Source organism: Mustela lutreola, chromosome 12 (genome assembly GCF_030435805.1).
Source record: "Mustela lutreola isolate mMusLut2 chromosome 12, mMusLut2.pri, whole genome shotgun sequence".
Classification (NCBI taxonomy): domain Eukaryota; kingdom Metazoa; phylum Chordata; class Mammalia; order Carnivora; family Mustelidae; genus Mustela; species Mustela lutreola.
In genome coordinates, this window is record NC_081301.1 from 77,337,401 (window position 1) to 77,357,556 (window position 20,156).

General features: G+C 40.2%; 1 long non-coding RNA gene across 4 annotated transcripts in view; it reads left to right on the forward strand.

The window, feature by feature from the left end:
- LOC131813158 (uncharacterized) overlaps positions 1-11,205 on the forward strand; it is a 43,203-nt gene extending 31,998 nt beyond the window's left edge. For 3 of the 4 annotated variants that reach the window (XR_009346642.1, XR_009346645.1, XR_009346644.1), the window contains 2 exons: positions 1,172-1,287; positions 9,920-11,205. This is a non-coding gene — a long non-coding RNA (uncharacterized LOC131813158). Of the gene's footprint in view, positions 1-1,171; positions 1,288-8,703; positions 9,311-9,919 lie in introns of those variants that run through there. The other variant, XR_009346643.1, reaches the window with a different exon arrangement.
- The last annotated feature ends 8,951 nt before the right edge of the window (positions 11,206-20,156 follow it).

Consider the following 20,156-nt stretch of genomic DNA (forward strand, 5'->3'; position numbering starts at 1 on the left):
TTTTTTTTTTTTTTTTAAGATTTTATTTATTTATTTGACAGAGATCACAAGCAGGCAGAGAGGCAGGCAGAGAGAGAGGAAGGGAAGCAGGCTCCCTGCTAAGCAGAAAGCCCAATGCAGGACTTGATCCCAGGACCCTGGGATCATGACCTGAGCCAAAGGCAGAGGCTTTAACCCACTGAGCCACCCAGGTGCCCCAAGCCTTTCATTTCTTAAGAATGTCCTTTTTCCTTTAGAAGAGGGAAAAAGGAGTAAAAGGCAAACAATGCCATTCTTGCTGCTAGGAATGCACCCCTTTTTATGGGCACCTACTGCTGGCTTTCATGCAAATCAAGCAAAGGCATTCTGAAATGCTTGTTTGCTTCCTTGGAGACACCAGGCAGGGAACCTGTGGTGGTTTCTGGAAGTAAGACTCTAGAAGAGAAGACCCTGGAAGTGATTTTTGTCTCATGAGCTTGAAGGGTTGTAAACTGACTCTCCAAGGTGACTTTCGGCATTAAACAACAAAAAAAGAGATTAATAACAAAGAATATAAATAATACAGATAATAAAATGTTAAAATATAGTTACTGTCATATCTGAGTAGATGTTTATATTACAAGCCCTTCCCTGTTATGAAAGCTGAAGCTGTTCTTGCTCTTGCAAAAATTTGACAATGATTTTTCAAATAGCTTTTCGATTAGAAACCTCTTTATTCTATGTCTTGATTTTGATACTTAAAAATACTTAAATGAAAGCTGAAAAAACATTTGAGCTTTATTTGAACTCTGGTCATAGAAATCTTGCTTATATTATCTTTAATGCTTTTTAAAATAACTCTCACGATCAGATCAATCTATGAAATTCTAGGTTAAGACTAAACTTGTTTAAATACTTAGAGCTCATGATAGTTAACGAAGTAGATGTGGGGGACAGAGTAGACAGACCTCTATCTCTAGGAAAGTAAGACTTGGGAAAGGACAATGTGATTTGAATTGCATCGGTGTGTGCCTTCTTTGTAACAGCAGATTTCAGTGAAGTGTCCTTTCCTCTCAGCTACTCAGTTAAATATGACACTAATGTTTCCCCATATAGAAACACCAACTCCTGATCTGCTAGCTGGGAAAGGGGCAGCTGAGTGTGCCCATTTATGAAAAGCCCCTACTAAATCCTTTTTACTTAAACTCTACAGGTATCCCGATGTGAGTGAAAACTGACAGATTACAATGCAGGAATCCCCGTGTTGGCAAGAAGCTGCCGCCAGCTCAAATATCTAGACCTCAGCTCTACAGGAATAAGCAGAAGAGGGTAGGGAAATGCAATTGTCCTTTTTTATCCAGTTGCTTTACAAAAATGAATCATGAGTTAATTATCCACTTCAGTTCGTCATTTTAAGAGCACCTTAAATGCAGCCTATAATGTAGACCATGAGATGGTAGGCCAAAAGGAATCTGAATCTGCTTATGACATTCCTGGGCCCCAACCAAGTCAAGGGATGTGACAAAATGCCTATTTCAGTGACTCTTAATATTTGATCACAGTTAATAACAGATAGATGATATTCTATCATTGTGGTAGCGAGCTCCCAAACTAGCCCCTGAGGATTCCCAGCTCCTAGAATTCATACCCTGTGTAGGTCCTTCCAACACTGTATTAGCATTGATCTCAGAGACCAATAGAACACAGCAGAAGTGATAGCATCTCACATCTGAGACTAGGTGATAAAAGACTGAGCCTTCCATCTAGGGCAGCTTTCTTCTTTCTCTCTCTTTCTCTCTTGCTCATTATTTCTTGTGGGAGAGCCAGCAGTTACATCATAAGGACACTCGGGCAATCTGGGAAGAAGTCCACACTGTGAGGAACTAAATTATCTGGGCAACAGCCAGAAAGGAACAATAACCATGTGAGTGAGCTTGGAAGGAAATCTTCCCACAGCCAAGCCTGTGGATGAGACTCAACCCTCCCAACAGTCTGACTACAATCTCATGAGGCACCTTGAGCCAGAACCACTCAACTAAATTGTACTTGGATTCCTGAGGCAGAGAAACAGAGATATTATGTGATTATTATTTTAAGCTAAGTTGGGGGTTAACTTGGTATACACCATGTAACTAAAACTCATGAAGAAGAGTTCAGAGCTGGCATTATTTTCACTTTCTGAGTAAGACACTGATGACAGCTGTTGCCTAAACCCATATATCACATCTGGTTGCTTTTATAGCTTATATCTTAACAAATATATTCTTGAGCTCTGAATGGGCCATCTCGTAAAAAAATGATTTTAAGGGATTAATTGTACTTCATTCCATCTCTCATAAGACCTAACACATTTACTACACCACAGGGTCATTAGTGGGTTAGCTCCAAATCAGGGTTGGTTACTTAAAATATCTTCTTTGCCAAAGATACCTGAAAACATTAAAAAAAAAATAAAAACAATAAAATAAACATAGAGGGGATATTGGTTTGGAATGTGTACAAATATGAAGGGTCACAGAGACTTTAATAATTACTGTCTGAAGTTTTGCAACATTGTAAAGGATGCTTAAATTAATTCGTCTCATGAAAATCAAGATTTTATATCTATAAAATAATTTAAAATAATCAAACTTACAGAGATTCAACTTTTTTTTAAAGATTTTATTTATTTATTTGACAGAGAGAGATCACAAATAGGTAGAGAGGCAGGTAGAGAGAGAGAGGGGGAAGCAGGCTCCCTGCTGAGCAGAGAACCTGATGTGGGGCTTGATCCCAGGACCCTGAGATCATGACCTGAGCCGAAGGGAGCGGCTTAACCCACTGAACCACCCAGGCGCCCCCAATCAACTTTTTAATGATTATAAGAAGACAACAGATTCTCTAGCTTCTAGATATTATTACTATCACTATTTTTAGTTGGCAGGGAAGTTGGAGGGCAGGGTAATGGTTTCCTGGAAGCATTTTATTTTCCTGGAAACATCAAATAATGTTCTTGTATCTATTTGCTCTTACGGGTACATATCTTTAAAATTTTTCAGACAAACGATTGCTTTGTGGTTAAGTCTTTACTCCTTAGAATCACAAGAGCTGACTGTTCCGGGAGCAGATGCAACAAACTCCTGCCATCGAGTTTAATTGGCATACTTTAAATAGATAATAAATTCAAAATAATTAGGTGAGCTGTTTGCAGTAAGGGATAGAAAACAATATCTCAGACAAGTACTTCCTTCAAGGTACTTATCACCTAATTTAAGAAAATTCTCTCTCTCTCACACACACACACATGCAAAAGTCTAAATAGCATACACATCCTTTAAGAGGGGGGTGACTTCTGGAGAATGGTTTAACCTCAGATAATCCTTGAAGGATTGGTAGGATTCAGGTGGGCAGAGGAGAGGAAAAGGAAGTCTAGGCAAGAACAAATTCTTTCACCTTGTGATTTTTTAAAAAAAGAGGTTATATTTGCCAAAAGCTTTCTTACAAATCACTTAATATACTTAAATATGAATCATCCCATAAATATAGTCTTGTTTGTCACTTTTCCATCTAAACTTACGCCATATTCTTCTAATGAAACATTAATTTTCAAAACTATTATTCTGATGTTTGCTTGATATCCCATTACATAAATATGATATACTTAATTTAAAAATTATCTTATTGTTGGGCATAGAGATTGCTTCTGATTTTTTTAATAAAAAATAACATAGTAAAAAATAGCCTTGTATGCAAATATTTGCATCTTTGATTATTTCATTCATAGAAAGCCCTAAAAAATAGAATTACTAGTTCAAAAAATTAGGAAATTAACATTTTTAAGGCTTTCAAATTAATATTGCTTGAAGTGTTCTTGGAAAGGCTGTACAGTGCATTCTTCCAACAGCGGTGTGTGGACCTGCCTGCCTTGCCTCACCAGTGGAGACCTCAGTGCTCTGGTACATACAGAGCCAATGTTATGGACAGCGTATCTTATTTTGATTTGTTTTGATGATGCTTCTTGACATTAAATGTTTTTAATATATATATTTTAAGATTTTTATTTTTTTGAGAGAGAAGGAGACCACAAGCAGGGGGAGCAGCAGAGGAAGGGGGGAAAGCAGTCTCCCCCTTTTTAAATGGTATTTTGCATTATTTATTTCTGTGTTGGGGGATTTCCCTTGTATTATTGAAACATATATCTTGGGGGGTGCGTGGGTGGCTCAGTCAGCTAAGCGGATGCTTTCTGCCCAGGGTTGTGATCTTGGGGACCTGGGACTTAGACCTGTTTAGGCTTCCTGCTCACTGGGGAGCCTGCTTCTACCTTTTACTCTGCCCCTCTCCCTACTCATGCTCTGTCTCTCTCTCAAAAAAATAAAATCTTAGGGGGGCCTGCGTGGCTCAGATGGTTGGGCAACTGCCTTCGGTTTGCGTCATGGTCCCAGGATCCTGGGATCGAGCCCCACATCGGGCTCCCTGCTTGGTGGGGAGTCTGCTTCTCTCTCACCCTCTGCTGCTCTACCTGCTTGTGTCTTTCACTCTGTCTGTCAAATAGATAAGTAAAATCTTTAAAAAAAAAAAATGAATAAAATCTTTAAAAAAAGAAACATACATATGTGTAGCTCCATAGGTTAGTAAATATTCTTTATAGATATTATGGTATTAATGATCACACACAAAGCCCTTTTTAAAAATGTTGTAAATATTTGTTCCAGGGTACCATTTCATGAAAAGTTTTCCAGGTGATTCTCAGGTTTTCTTGATACACTGAATACATTTTAAAGTAGAATACATGAATATGTATAAAACATACATACTTTACAATGTGTTACAATGATAAATACATACTGTCCTATTTTTCTAGAGCTAAGTTGCTTGATTTACTTATTTTATTTTATTGGAGTTTAACTGATAACTAACATTATATGAGTTTTAGGCATACAACATAAAAATTCAGTATTTGTATATACTGCAAAATTATCACCACAATAAGTCTAGTTAACATCTGTTGAATTTAAAATCTCTGATTAAAGATAATATATAAGACAATCATTTATCAGTTTGAGAGAAGCACCTGCAAAGCCCTTTTTATCGAATTCATTTGTTTTGTGTTGGTATTTTAGGGTGTGACCCCCTGTTGGTCTGTGAAAAATATAAAGGTTATACTTGGTTTCCTCCTGTGGAATTGCATCTATATACTAGATGCAGGGTCTGGAAATGGGTCCGAATGGAAATAAGAGGGGCATGTAAAATAGACATGAATTCAAACTACCCTGGTCTTTTCCATTCATTTACAACAGTATTTACGACAGATCTATGCCCTTGGGTTAGCAGACCACTGGGCCCACACACACTTCTGCTGGATTTACAGAACCGACATGCTTCCTCTCCTCTTTGCAACTTCACCAATATCATCCCTCTTGCTCATCACGTCTGTCTATGATCGTCATAATGGATGCCGCAGTTGGTAGACAGAGGACGCTTGTCAGATCCTACAGATCTCTACATGGGAAAAATCAGTAGAATAGAATAGAAAGGAAGACATCATAAATGTACTTCATTATAGCCTTGAGGCTTGCTTTTCCTTCAGGCCCAATTTTTATTTATGCTTAAGCCACGTTACAGATGGAAACTACCCCGCACCCCACTGACCTTTCTTTCATTTTGTCTTTTATCTGTGACTATCTGGATAAAGACTGTGCTTATGATCCCGCTGATCATCTTACTTACTATACGTGTTTCGTTTTCACTTATAAATGTCTGACTGAAATATAACAAAATATAAAGTGAATATACAGTGTGCTAGGCTAATGATAAGCCACTATTAGCTTTTACTGATTTTGTCTCTGAGACAAAAGACCCTTGTCTGGGTGATACAGAACTAACAAAAGTGTGACTTGACTGGAACCCGAGTCTTTCCTGTGTTATTGTTGGCGGGGGGCCTGCATGAATGATACACAGCTCAGGTCAGTCCCTAATTAGGAGACTACCTTCACAGTAGAAGGGTGTTGTGTCTCTAATTACACTGATATGTACCAGAGGCTTCACTTCAGAGAGGGTTTCATAAGGCTAGAACCTACTAACAGGCAGAATTAAAGACTTTTTTTTTTCATTCTGGCTTGTCTCCAAAGGCTGGATCATACTAATTAAAGTACAGAGGAGAGAACAACCCCAGACTTGAGAGCTTATTTTGCTGGTTTTCACTATCTTACTGACATGGAGATTGTAGGCTCTGTGTGTGTGTGTGTGTGTGTGTGTGTTGGTAACTCTGGCAACACCCCCATTTTTGTTGGCTCTCCTGACACTCTTACTGGATTATCTGCTTCATGCTGCCTCCGGATCTGCCTTTTCTATTACTTTGTCTCCAATAAAACATTCAGTTAATGCAAATGTGAATTCAAAACCAGTTATGTTGCCTTGTTTACTGCCCCCAAGCCAGCCATTCAGTAGCTTAATTTAGAGAGAGGTGATCAAGTAGGCAAATATACGACATGAGTGGGTGTCTTACTGTTTTATTGCATCTCTCAGAGCACGGGTATCTCCACAACAAAGCCTATCTGAGCAGGATTTATTTGATTGTAGGAGAAAAGAATGTTCTATTCTGAAAGCGATGGGGACTTCCGGAAGTAGTTGAATAACCTGAGAGAAACATTTACAGCAATGTGAAACCTGTCCTTACATTGCCTTCCTCATGTTAGTGAACTTGTTTTCTTAGAGGAGAACATGAAACACTGTTCTCATGTTCATGAAAACACACAACAGAAACCTGGATCTGCATCCTGTGGTTTTTATATTATCAATGAGGTTTGGACCAGAAATGAACAGGAACAATTATCAAACAGAGTCTTGCCGACTCATTTACTGATAGACACTCAGGAATGAGAAGCAGATTACTTTTTTTTTTTTTTTTAGATTTTATTTATTTATTTATTTGACAGAGAGAAATCACAAGTAGACGGAGAGGCAGTCAGAGAGAGAGAGGGAAGCAGGCTCTCTGCTGAGCAGAGAGCCCAATGGGGAACTCGATCCCAAGACCCTGAGATCATGACCTGAGCCGAAGGCAGCGGCTTAACCCACTGAGCCACCCAGGCGCCCCTACTTTTTTTTTTTTTTTCCTGTGAAGCGATAAGATCTCTAACTAAAACGTTCAGGAAAACACTCATTTAATTCTTTTGGGCAAGTAGTCTAAATCATTTGTTTCATTTGAGAGGCAGGATTGATTTAGCATGGACTTTGGAGCCCAATTCCCTGGCCCAAACCCCAGCTCTCACTCAGCTGGGTGACCTTGGATGAGATACTAAACCTCTCTGTGCCTCACTTTCCTCATCAGTAATACGAAGATGAAAATGATAGGTCCTGCCTTAGGGTCTTCGTGGGGACTAAGTGACTTAACTCAGGAAAAGATTTAGGAGCCCAGAATATGAAAAGCACTCTGTGTTAGGCATTATTATTTATTTATAAATACTATTAAAATTATTTTTCTTCAAATAATGAGTATTATTCACTATGTATACACTCATGCTACTTATTTAAGGTGGCTTTTTCTTAGAAAGTAAAAATTATCATTATTCGGTTTGAATAAACCCATTGTAAAGAACTTTGAGTTTTCATAATTATTATAGGGAAGACTTGAAAGCACTGGCCTAATCATTCAGTAGAACCCAAAGAGATATCAGAATTTCAATATTTATGGAGATTATAAAGACATTTAAAGTCCTCCAAATTTTCTGTTAATTGAAAGCTAGAGAAAGTGTACTTTTTTTTTTTTAAAGATTTTACCCATTTGTTTGAGAAAGAGACAGAAAGGGAGAGAGCATGAGTTGAGGGGTAGTAGGGGCAAAGGGAGAGGGAGAACGAAACTCCTAGCCAAGTAGTGAAGCCCAATGTGGGACTTGATCCAAGGACCCTGGGATCATGACCTGAGCAGAAGGCAGAGGCTTAACTGGCTGAGCCACCCAAGTGTCCTAAGAAAATATCTATTTTAAAGTGGAGGACAGAAATTGTCAAGGTTTTTGTATGTGTAATGTTCTTTTAACATTGAAAAGCATAGATTTCTTACTACAGATATGTGCTTTCACCAGTATTAAACATGGGGAATTATTTCGGGGACAGTCTGTTTCTATTTCAGGGACAGTCTATCAGGGAGGCTTTTCCCCTTGCCCTTGTTAACATTAAGAGACCTCTCCATGGTATGCTATGTGAAATATTCAATATCCCCAACCAGATCATCTTTGATAGGGAGTACAGGCCACACATACTATCTGGGTATATATCTAGAGAGCAAAGATGATAATACTTAGCATTTAAGTTTGAAAGTTCCTTTGCTTTTAATGTTGGCATGGCTTTATTTCCATGGGTCCATCTCATGTTTCTGACATTGATGACTGTCCCATTTCCCAACAGTTCTGGGGATAGTGGGAATATGTTTGCTACAAACCTACTTGCCCTAACTTTCTCCCCTTCTTGCTATTCCCCATTCTTACCTGCCTTCCCACAGTCCCCCAATTTTAAATGGAGACCTGGTAACTAGCCTAACAGAAGAGTCTGAAATGGACAGAAGAATTAATGCTTTTAGAGGGCACAAATACTGAACATGGATTCTGTTAAAGCAGAATTACTATTTTTAGGGAGCCCAACTAGAAGGTCAGTAAAAAAATCCTGCTTCCCAGAGATTTACTTTCGGTAATCTGTTTCTTAGAAGTACAATTTGTTTAGATTGGTAGAATAACTGACAATGATTCTCTGGCATCCATATTTGCTAATCATCAGAACACAGATGGATCTGCTGTGTGGCCAAGGCTGTGAACCATCGTTAAGACCAGTAATTCTCAATTTTTATGTACATCAGGATCACTCAGAAGACTTGTTAAAACACAGACTGGTGTGGGGCACTTAGGTGAGCATCCAACTCTTGATTTCAGCTCAGGTCATGATCTTGGGGTCATGAGATTGAGCCCCACCTCTGGCTCTGTGCTCAGAGCAGAGTCTGTTGGAGATGTTCTCCCTCTCCCTCTGTCCCTCCTTCCATGTGCTCTCGCTCAATTTAGGTTATACATGGATCCCTTGTCCTGGGAGAAGACATTTTACTCCCGAGATCTAGGTAACCTCTCCAAAGCTACCAAAATTCCATGCTCATGATTCTGACAAATCCTGGAGTGAGACGTACACTCTCAGGTCCCCTCCTGTCTTGTGCTTCTTGGGGTCCTGCTCCCTCTCACATGCACAATGGTGACTCAGCCTCTTCTTCTATCTCAGTTGTGAGTGAAATAAACCTCAGTAGAAATGTTTCAGGGAACCCAAAGAAAGGCCTAGATCACAAAAGAGAACACCTTCCCTCATCCTCAAGTGTTCCGTCAACTTCACCTTGCCAGCTCTGGCCTCGCCCCATTTTCTGCCTTCTGTCTCTCCCAACTCCACGGTCTTTACCCAGCTGTCAGGAGGAAGAAAAACCCATCCCTGTCCATGAAGAGTGGCAGAACTATCACATGTTGTTCTGCAGGCCCTTTCCTCCTACAAACGTCTAGCACAGTATTAGCCCAAACAAAGACAGGACCCTCCTGGGAGTAAGTCTGGTGCCAGATGTTAAGATAACGATCACTTTTACTTTATTATTACTAAATACCCATCAAAATGGCAACACTGTAATAACCCTCTGGATTTATCTACTATTATCCTTTCTCTAAGTATCTCCAAGTAGAATCTGAAATCTTTAGATCTTTGCCCATGTCTTCTTAACTATTTTTGTTTTTTGTTTTTGTCTGGAAATTTTATTCGGTGTGTTCATTGCATGTGCTGCTGTTAGGGAACTATGTTTGCAGTCTCTGTCTGGATGAGAGGGCAGGACTGGTAGGGGAGGAGGGATAGTGTGGGGTTAGTGAACCCGCAAGGCCAAGGTAAATTTGGGGGCTGAGTTTTTGAAAACTTCGTTAAAAAGTACACTTTACTATCTATTCTCATAACTTTTTGTTCTCATTCTCCTTTCCAGAGTTTATTCATTGGCTAATTATTGTCACATTAGTTTGGAACATGTGAAACTCAATCTCTGTAAGAATGTCACCCTGGATGTGGTTCAAAAACTGTGAAAACTGTAGATGGTAAGAGAATATTGATTTTTGTCCACTTGTTTCTCTTTCAGTCCTAAATGTCATCACAAAATGAAAACTTGATATCAGCTATGCATTGGTTTATTAATGTTTATATTATTATTATTTATAAATTCTCAGTATTGTTTCCATTTTATCAACACAGAGTTCTAGCCATCATTAAATATTTCCCAGAAAATAGCTTCTGGTAACTTCATTTAAGACCATACCAAGTTTTCATGACTTCTCATATAGCACAAAAATCATATTAGTTCCTTTGTACTTTGAAACTCATTGAGAGTTCAGGAAAAAATACTTGAGGCATATTAGATACTTTTCAGTTATGTTGGCCTCTGTCCTTGGGATACCCTTTACCTGAATGATAGACAAGCCAGGGAAAGAAAAACATTCGAGGAGTTTTTGGAGTTGAAACTACCATTTCAGATGTCCCATATTTCAAAAATTATTTGATTAACCCTAGTCTCCTCATGTGAAATCTGAACTTCTTGGAGGAAATCTGAGATTTTTGTAATGAGTTAATCTTCCAGGAAATAGAGGAATCCATAGAACAAATACTTCTGTATGGAACCCCAGAACTTTTTAGGTTTCAAAATGAACAAAATAATGGAACAGTTTGAGGAAATTCAGTTTGCTGATTGTCTATGTCTTATAAAAATTAACTAATAATTTGTTTACTACTAAAAAATATGAGAACTTAGAAGACATAATGGAATTTACATTATTTTCCAAAATCCTAAATATATGGCATTCCTCCACAAATGTTGAATAACCAGTGTTAGAACAACTAGAAAAACAGTAGAAATAGTGAAGTTAATTCTCTAACTCATAACTGACCCAAACCAAATTCCAGACAGAATAGAACTTGAAAAGTAAAAGCATGGATTAAAAAAAAGGGGGGGGGCTTTCCTGTGCCTTGTTTATTTGAGCTGACATAATTCATACTAAGTAATATCTTTGTGAACAGGTCACAATGAAATTGTGGAAACTTTGGTAGGAACAGAAGGATCCAACTCTTCCATGAAGGCTGGGAAATGGTATGGTTAGACAGAAGAGGGGAAAATTAAGTTTAATATTCACATTTTGTGATGATAATAAAGAGCTATTATGTTAATTACATAATCCAGATCTTTCCCTTGACAAATTGTGACAACCAATAAGGTCTCCAAACATTGCCAGATGTCTCCTGGGAAACAAAATTATCATAGATTGAAAAAAAGAAATATCAAAATGATCGAATTTTTAAGATCTACTACCCATTAAGCAAGCAGTCAGTATTAAAGAAACAATAGCACTGCTAAAGTAAGTGTTTAAAAACAAAGGGTAACATGCACTTGGACATAAGATTTCCCTAAGATTTATATAAAAAAATTTTTTAAATCACCCTAGTTTTTAACTGTCGCTGCCTGCCAAAGGATTTTGATTACTAATTCTTTCTCAGGTTGTGGAGACAAGGACCGAGAAAAATTATTCGGATGCAGGGATCTGGAAGATCTATGTGATTTCTGATGTGTATTAACCGGTTGGAATTTAATGTTGGGAGGGCATGGATTAAGGAAAGCCAGTAAAATCGGAAAATGGGGTGTTCTGGTAAATCTCGTAGATTAGTTCGCAAGAAAACTTGTAGATGCAGACGTTTACCAAAGTTCTGCAATTACAAGAGACTGAAATACGCATAACGTTAACCAATTTGGGAGGCCTACCCCTATCCTCCTTTGCTCTTTTTGTCCAGGTAGCTTTGCACACTCCTGCTAGCCCTTTGCTTTACCTGAGCAACCAGTGTTTTACTCCAAAGAGCCTGGCAAACGCTACCGCTGAAGCCCCGGTTCTGGCCGGGTGTCCCAAGTCCAAGAGGCCCCAACCCGGGCTGGGCCGGCTGGAGCCTGGCACAGAAGGGACAGCGGGCTCCAGAGGCGTGGGAGTCGAGCCACGCGCCCCTCCTACCTGGCTGGGCGGCTTCAGGCCTAGCGGAAAGTGTGAGGGCCGCTCCCAGGGCGCTCAGTCTCGGGCGGCCTCTGCTGCGCTGTACTCGGAGTCGGGCTCCGAGAGCTGAGCGGGAGCAGCGTTGGAGCGCCCCGCCCCGCCCGGACATTCCTGCAAGCGGCCCAACCAGCTGGACCAGGTCGACTTCCCGGGGCTTACAGCAGCAGCAGGTGGCCGCGGACTTCCCGCTGTCACCTCTGCCCTGGCGGACCGCGCGCCCCGCTGCCCCTGGAGCCCTTTGGACTACCCTTACAGGGCGGGATGGAGGCGCACGGGGACGGGAGGAGCTGGCCCACCTGCGCTCGCTCTTCGCTGCCTGCCACGCGAACCGCTCGGGGCGCTTGGAGCGCGAGGAGTTCGGCGTGCTGTGCGCGGAGCTGCGTGTGCGGCCGGCCGACGCCGAGGCCGTGTTCCAGCGGCTAGACGCTGACCGCGACGGCGCCATCACCTTCCAGGAGTTCGAGCGCGGCTTCCGTGGTCCTGCCGCGGGGGGCGGCACCGAGGCTGGGCTCCCTGGGAGCCCGCGTCCGCCTCAGCCCAGGTGGGACCCAACCCCGAGGACAGCCAAGAGGATGAGGGCGACGGGGACGCGCTGGCAGCCCCCTGGGGTCGGGCGAGCGCTGGCCAGGCTTGGCAGGACTTCCAGGCGCGACTTGGAGAGGAGGCCAAATTCATCCCCAGGTGCCTGTGTGGGTTGGCGGGCGGGAGGTGAGGACGGTGTTACCTGCGCTCACAGGTGCGCTGGCGTCTCCCTCTTAACCCGCAGACCTACCGGACCCAGCTCTTTCTGAGTTGCTTTTCTCTGTCCAGCTATTCCAAGGGGCGAACCGCTAGAGCTGAAAAAAACCAAGAAATCACTTCTCATTTTATGAGAAGAACCTCATATTTTCCACTGAAGGAAAAGCCGATCTACATCTAAACTTTCAAAACTTACACTCAAGAGCAAGAAACAATCTTCAGCCATAAATTAAAAGCTTGCTTTAAACTCTCATTTCTCAAGAGTCAGGGCTTCACAGCCCTCCATGCCCCAGAAGTTGGGCCCTGCCTGTCCGCCCGTCTAGTCAGAAAGCAAACAACACAGGCTATTTGTAATGACAGGCAAACACTAATGAATTTCGGAGCATGTCTGGTGCTTGCATTTATGGATCATAAAATCATCTGGCTCTTCTCCCCCCGTGCTGACATGCCAATGAGGCAACCCTGAGTATTTACAGGCAGGAAGGGGACTGCCAGGACCACTCTGTGAGAGGGAGGCTGGGAGTTGAGGGGGATGGCTGGTTAACCTTCCCATTCCATACAAACCCATTTTTATGCTCCTACAGTCACAGCCTAAACCTTGGCATGCAAAATCCCATTAAATGCTATTTATTTTTTTAAACATCTTGAGGTGGGAAAGAGAGTCAATCTAACTGTCTCAATTGCCTAAGGTATAAACCCAGTCAGACCTTACCAAAATGGCTTTTTAAATACCAGGTAGATATAAAGAAAGGATTTGAAATGCAGTTAGATTTTTCCAGTTAAACATATAATTTGTCTATACACCCTACTAAATTCTAAGTGTCTAGAAAAAAGGTACTTCCATAAAACATAGGCTTTCAGTCTAGGAACACCACACACAGGCTCAGCCACCAGGGTAGAGCCCCTCATTGCCCAGCCAAGGCGGAGTTCGTTCTGGCCACACTGCCATGACCACCTGGGAGGAAGGGACCGTGGTGCCTTGGGACTCTTTCCATTGACAGGAGGTCTGGGGGAGCCTCTACGGAACCCAGGTAGCCCAGACAGGCCACAGTTTATCTGGGGCCCTCCAGAGGCTGACGCTCATTTCTCGAGGAGGTGCACATCAGAGACCACAGGAGGAGTTCTAAAATGGAGAATGAGCCCCTGTATAAGGGGAATCTTTCTTGACTCCAAAGGGTTGTGTGAGTTCATTATAGATCCTGGATATCAACCTTTTGTCTGTACTGTCGTTTGCAAATATTTTCTCCCATTCCGTGGGTTGCCTCTTTGTTTTTTTGACTGTTTCCTTTGCTGTGCAGAAGCTTTTGATTTTGATGAAGTCCTAAAAGTTTATTTTGCCTTTGGAGACATATCTTGATAGAAGTTGCTGTGGCTGATATAGAAGAGATTACTGCCTATGTTCTCCTGTACGATTCTGATGGATTCTTGTCTCACGTTGAGGTCTTTTATCCATTTTGAGTTTATCTTTGTGTACGGTGTAAGAGAATGGTCGAGTTTCATTCTTCTACATATAGCTGTCCAGTTTTCCCAGCACCATTTATTGAAGAGATTGTCTTTTTTCCACTATATATTTTTTCCTGTTTTGTCAAAGATTATTTGACCATAGAGTTGAGGGTCCATATCTGGGCTCTCTACTCTGTTACACTGGTCTATGTGTCTGTTTTTATGCCAGTACCATGCTGTCTTGATGATCACAGCTTTGTAGCAAAGCTTGAAATCAGGTAACATGATGCCCCCCGTTTTATTTTTGTTTTTCGACATTTCCTTAGCAGTTTTGGGTATTTACCCCAAAGATACAGATGTAGTGAAAAGAAGGGCCATCTGTACCCCAATGTTTGTAGCAGCAATGCCCACGGTCTCCAAACTGTGGAAAGAACCAAGATGCCCTTCAACGGACGAATGGATAAGGAAGATGTGGTCCATATACACTATGGAGTATTATGCCTTCATCAGAAAGGACGAATACCCAACTTTTGTAGCAACATGGATAGGACTGGAAGAGATTATGCTGAGTGAAATAAGTCAAGCAGAGAGAGTCAATTATCATATGGTTTCACTTATTTGTGGAGCATAACAAATAGCATGGAGGACATGGGGAGTTAGAGAGGAGAAGGTAGTTGGGGGAAATTGGAAGTGGGGATGAACCATGAGAGACTATGGACTCTGAAAAACAATCTGTGGGTTTTGAAGGGGTGGGGGGTGGGAGGTTGGGGTACCAGGTGGTGGGTATTATAGCAGGCACGGATTGCATGGAGCACTGGGTGTGGTGCAAAAAATAATGAATACTGTTATGCTGAAAATAAATAAAAAATAAATTAAAAAAAAAGGAAAGATTACTGGTTTCTCAGGGTAGGAGCAGGGAGGAGGGGGAGTGACTGCTAACAGGTATAGTTTTTAGGTGATGAAAATGTTCTGGAATTAGGTACTGGTGATGGGGAGAGTTTTATAACTGTGAATAGACTAAAGATCAGTGGATCATACACGTTAAATTGGTGATTTAGTGGTGTGTGTATTGTATCTCAATAAAGTTGTTACAAAAATTACATTTGTTTATAGTTCCTTATGTTGTTTTTGTAATATTTTGTAAATGGTTCATGAATTGAGTGGCTCTGCTATAAACACATCTTTCCATTTCCATCTACTTGTCATCAAGTCTTCTCAGCACTTAATTCTATCACAATGAGAAATATGTTGGTACTGAACCCAGATGTGCTTTAGCAGTACTAGTATTTCTCCATGGTTAAAGAATAAAGAATAATCTCATTTGTAACATTAAGAGATAAATTTCTAATAAAATTTTCTTTTTATTATTAAGCTATTTTAATAATTACTTAGAATATCCCTGATGAACATGGATGCAACAATTCTCAATAAAATACTCACAGATAAAACCCAATAATGCTTTAAAAAAACCATTCAACACAATCAAGTGGGATTTACTTCTGGGTTGCAAGTGTGGTTCAATATTCACAAATGAATCAATGTGATATTCCATATTAGTAAAAGAAAGGGTAAGAACCATGTGACCATTTCAATAGATACAGAAAGGCATTTGATAAAATACAATACCTATTCATGAGAAAAATCCACAAAAAAGTAGGGACAGAGGGGATACACCTCAACATAATAAAGGCCTTCTACGAGAAACCTGCAGCTAATATCATCCACAATGGATGATAAATGGGAAAAACCAAACGTTTTTTCCTCTATGGTCAGGAACACAGGGGTGTCCACTTTTACGACTGTTATTAACTCAGTACTGGAAGTCTTAGTCACAGCAATCGGACAACAAAAGGAAATAAAAGGTATCCAAATCAGTAAGGAGTAAGTTGAAATTTCACTATTTGCAGATGACATGATATTATATATAGGAAATCTGAAAGCCCTACCAAAACCCTGTAGAACTGATAAATGAATTCAGTAAAGTCACAGGATACAAAATCAATGTACAGAAATATTTTGCATTTCTATGCACTAGTAATGAAGCAGTAGAAAGAGAAATCAAGGAATCCATCCCATTTATAATTGCACCAAAAATATAAGACACCAGGAATAAACCTAATTAAAGAGGTGAAAGACCTGTTCTCTGCAAACTGGAAAACACTCATGAAAGAAACTGAAGACCACACAAAAAAATGGAAACACATTCCATGCTTATGGATTGGAACACCAAATGTTGTTAAAATGGCTATACTACCCAAAACAATTCACACACTTAATCCCTATCAAAATACCAAAAGCATTTTTCACAGAGCTAGAAAAAACTATCCTCAAATTTGTATGGAACCACAAAAGACCTGAACTGCAAAGCAAGCTTTGAAAAAGCAAAGCAAAGTTGGAGGCATCACAATTTTGGATTCAAGTTATATTACAAAGCTATATATAGTGGTCAAAACATGATGGTACTGGCACAAAAACAGACACATAGAACAAGAGAAAACTCTGAAATGGACCCACAACTATATGGTCAACTAATCTTCAACAAAGAAGAAAGAATATGGGGGAAAAAAAAGAGACTTCAACAAATGGTGTTGGGAAAATTGGACCTGAACATGCAAAAGAATGAAAATGGACCACTTTCTTACACCATACACAAAAATTAATTCAAAATGGTTTAAAAACCTTAATGTAGGGGCGCCTGGGTTGCTCAGTGGATTGAGCCTCTGCCTTTGGCTCAGGTCATGATCCCAGGGTCCTGGGATTGAGCCCCACATTGGGCTCTCTGCTCAGCGGGGAGCCTGCTCCCCGCCCCTCTTTGCCTGCCTCTCTGCCTACTTATGATTTCTGTCAAATAAATAAATAAAATCTTAAAAAAAAAAAAACCCAAATGTAGGTTTGAAACCATAAAAATTCTAGAGGAGAACACAGTCAGTAAATTCTTTGACATTGGCTATAACAACTTCTTACTAGATAGGTCTCCTGAGGCAAGGGAAACAAAAGCAAAAATGAACTATTTTATCCAAATAAAACACTTCTGCACAGTGAAGGAAACAATCAACAAAACTAAAAGGCAACTTACAGAATGGGAGAAAATATTTTCAAATGACATATTGGATAAAGGGGTTAGTATGTAAAACATATAGAAACTTGTAAAACTCAATACCCTAAAAATGAATTATCTGATTAAAAAGGGGCAGAAGGGGCGCCTGGGTGGCTCAGTGGATTAAGCTGCTGCCTTCGGCTCAGGTCATGATCTCAGGGTCTTGGGATTGAGCCCCGCATGAGGCTCTCTGCTCAGCAGGGAGCCTGCTTCCCCCTGACTCTCTGCCTACTTGCGATCTCTCTGTCAAATAAATAAATAAAACCTTAAAAAAATAAATAAATAAAAAGGGACAGATGATATGAATAGACATTTTTTTCAAGGAAGACATACAGGTGACCAACAGACACATGAAAGGATGCTCAGCATCACTCATCAGGAAAATGTGAATCAGAACTACAATTAGACATCACCGCATACGTGTCAGAATGACTAAAATTGACAACACAAGAAACAACAGGTGTTGGTGAGGATGCGGAGAAAGGGGAGCCCTCTTACACTGTTGGTGGGAATGCAAGCTGGTGCAGCCACTCTGGAAAACAGTACGGAGGTTCCTCAAAGAGTTAAAATAGAGCTACCCTATGACCCAGCAATTGCACTACTGGGTATTGACCCAAAGGATACAAAAATTCTGATTTAAAGGAGCACATGCACTCTAATGTTTACAGCAGCATTAACTACAATAGCCAAATTATGGAAACAGCCCAAGGGCCCACTTACTGATGAACGGATAAAGATGTGGTGGGTATGTATTTATGGTGTGTGTATATATGTATGTATGTATATACATACATGCATATGGACAGACATATGCAGTAGAATATAACTCAGGCATAAAAAAATGAAATCTTGCCATTTGCAAGGACATAGATGGAGTTAGCATAATTCTAAGTGAAATAAGTCAGAGAAAGACAAATACTGTATGATTTCACCCATATGTAGAATCTAAGAAAAAAAAAAACAAGCAAAGGGGAGAAAAAAATAGAAAGCGGCAAACCAAGAAACAGACTCTTAACTATAGAGAACAAAGTGACGGTTACCAAAGGGGAGGTGGGTGGGGGGGCTGGAGATTAAGGTGTGTGCTTGCTGTGAGGAGCACTGGGTGTTGTATGGAAGTGTTGAATCACTATACTGTACACTTACTTGACACTGACACTACATGGTATGTTAACTGGGATTTAAATAAAAACATATATTAAGAAATACTGCATTTTTAATTAAAAAAAACTTTAATGAGGATAGTGATGGTTTAGTGCTTTTATAATAATGACAAAAAGCCAGAGCACCAAAGTGGTCCCTAAAAGGCATAATGAAAGCATCTGGTATACCTGGAGAAGAAACCGTTGTAGTAGGATGATGAAGAGCTTGGGCTCTGAGACAGATGGCCTGGGCTCTAAGCCCAGCTTTGCTGTTCTAAGGTGTGACCTTGGGCAGGTGGTTTTGTCTTTCTGTCTTGATCTCCTCACCTTTAAAATGACATGATTTATAGCACTTCTCTCAGAGTTGTGAAGTTTAAGTGAGTTCTTATTTGTAAATCCTTTGGAAGAGAGCTGGAAGAGTAACTGCTTTAGAAGTGTTAGCAGGTGGGGCGTACAGTCCTGCACCCCCAGGGCATTGCAGACTCATGGTAACCTGGTCAGTTATCTAGAACCTTCTGTTCTACCAAAGCAACAGCATCTCTGAAACAAAAATAACAAAATTGGATCTGGAAGTTTCAGAAAAAGATATTAACCATAAAGAATCAGAATTTGCTTTTTAAAAACAAACATCTCTTTTTCTTCTTTTTTCTTCTTTTTCTTCTATCTCCACCTATAAACCAAACATTTTGTGATCTGTAAAGTCACACTGGATGCAGATGCATCCAAAAGAGTTTTAATTCTTCTCAAAGTTCAAGTGCTAAGAATGTGTCCATAGCCACATGGTCCAAAAGCACGGTATACTTGCAATTTAGGTATGGAATATGTCAAGAATAAGAGAGACTCTTCCACATTATGGATTCCTGTGGAATTTTAAGGCACAAGATGGAGAAAATGTAATACATCAAAATTCCTTTCAGGAAGAAAACTATATTCATAAAGAAATGCTTGGACAAGTTGTTTTGGGGCAGGGAGTATATAAAAGGTCAAGTTACAAATGGAAGTATAAGTGGCCTCTTAAGGAAGAGGCTGTCCAGCTGCTAGAATTCTTGGTTTCTGTTTGCCCGAAGTTTGGGGTAGAAACTGGGTCAGATCTCAACTACCCTGCAGAGTAAAGCGGAAGGTGATAGAGTTAGAGGTGGGAGTAGAGAAACTCAGAGAGGGTAAAGAGAGAAGTCAGAGGGACTTGATGCAGAATCTCTATGAACCAGAAAGAAAAGTGAAAAATAAGAGAAGCAAAATACGCTTTTTTGTTTTGTTTTGTTCTGTTTTTATGAAAGATAAAAGACAAGACAGGAAGCAAAAGCTAAAATCTAAGTAACAGAATGGTCAAATGGAAAATTTTCAGAAATGAAACTGTAGAAATGTATACTTTTTCTCTGGGTCACATAAGCTCAGATCCTACTAGTCTGAACTACAGAATTTTTTTTTAAGATTTTGTTTTTAAAGATTTTATTTATTTTAGAGTGAGAGCACAAGCATGTGTGCGAGTGGGGGGAGGGGCAGGGGAAAGGGAAGGAGAGAGAATCTGGAGCAGGCTCCCTGCTGACCACAGAGCCTCATCACATAAAGCAATTAAACTCCCGGTCCAATTATTCTAACACGAGTGTGTATCTTCGTCAGATTCTAATGCCTGCTTTAGGTTATACTTCAGGCTCCTCAGAGTATTATTTTTTTTTATTGCATTTTTATCAGGCTTTAAATTTGTTTGTTTTTTCTTTTCAG